General features: G+C 38.3%; 1 non-coding gene across 1 annotated transcript; it reads right to left on the bottom strand.

Moving 5' to 3' along the window:
• Nucleotides 1–278: 278 nt before the first annotated feature.
• Nucleotides 279–385, bottom strand: LOC132301927 (small nucleolar RNA R71). The gene has a single exon (XR_009480681.1). It is a non-coding gene; the product is annotated as a small nucleolar RNA R71 (small nucleolar RNA).
• Between the last annotated feature and the right edge of the window lie 427 nt (nucleotides 386–812).

The following is an 812-nucleotide window of genomic DNA, read 5'->3' as shown; positions in this document are numbered from 1 at the left end:
ACACCACTATGAGATCAAACCACAAACCATTCAAATGCTTCCTAACCATCATAGACTTCCAAGTGAAGAACCTTACAAACATTTAGATGAGTTTCTTGAAGTATGTTCCACCATGAGATCCATGGACATACCGGAAGAGGAGGCTTAAAATTTTTCCATTTACCTTTAAAGACAAGGCAAAATATTGGTTTAATAATCTTAGACCTTTTTCAATAACTTCTTGGGCAGAAATGCAACAAGAGTTCTTGAAGAAGTACTATCCGGTTTCTAAGACCAATGCCATGAGAACCTGAATTCGAGAGTTTTCACATGGGGATGGGGAAACGTTCCATGAGGCATGGGAAAGATTCAATGAATTGCTTAGGAAGTGTCCACATCATGACATGCCCAAATGGCAATTAGTTCAATATTTCTTCGAGAGCTTATTCGGACAATTACAAGGGCATGGTTAATGCTTCCATGGGTGGCTATTACATTGATAGGCATGAGGATAACATGTGGCAACTTTATGAGAGCATGAGTGAAAATTCTTTGCATCGAACTTTATCTTCTAAGAATGGTAGGAATTCAAGTGCAAGTTAAAGTGTTGGCTTACATCAAGTCGACCATTCCAATGAAATAGCCGCCGAGATGAAATCCTTATCTCAAAGGTTTGATCAATTCTTGATCAACCAAAACTCGGCAAATCAAGTATCTTCCATCCCTAACCATTCCCATTATGCATCCAATGAGACATATATGACTTGTTCAAGTGTTTTACATTCTACTTCTAATTGTCCCCATGAACATGTGCAAAATGAGCATCATGAACA

The sequence above is a fragment of the Cornus florida genome, unplaced genomic scaffold, assembly GCF_030987335.1.
Source record: "Cornus florida cultivar Cherokee Brave unplaced genomic scaffold, ASM3098733v1 CherokeeBrave_3.0.0_Hap2_Chr03, whole genome shotgun sequence".
Lineage (NCBI taxonomy): Eukaryota > Viridiplantae > Streptophyta > Magnoliopsida > Cornales > Cornaceae > Cornus > Cornus florida.
The sequence above is the reverse complement of the archived record's forward strand: the minus strand, read 5'-3'. Positions and strand labels throughout refer to the sequence as shown.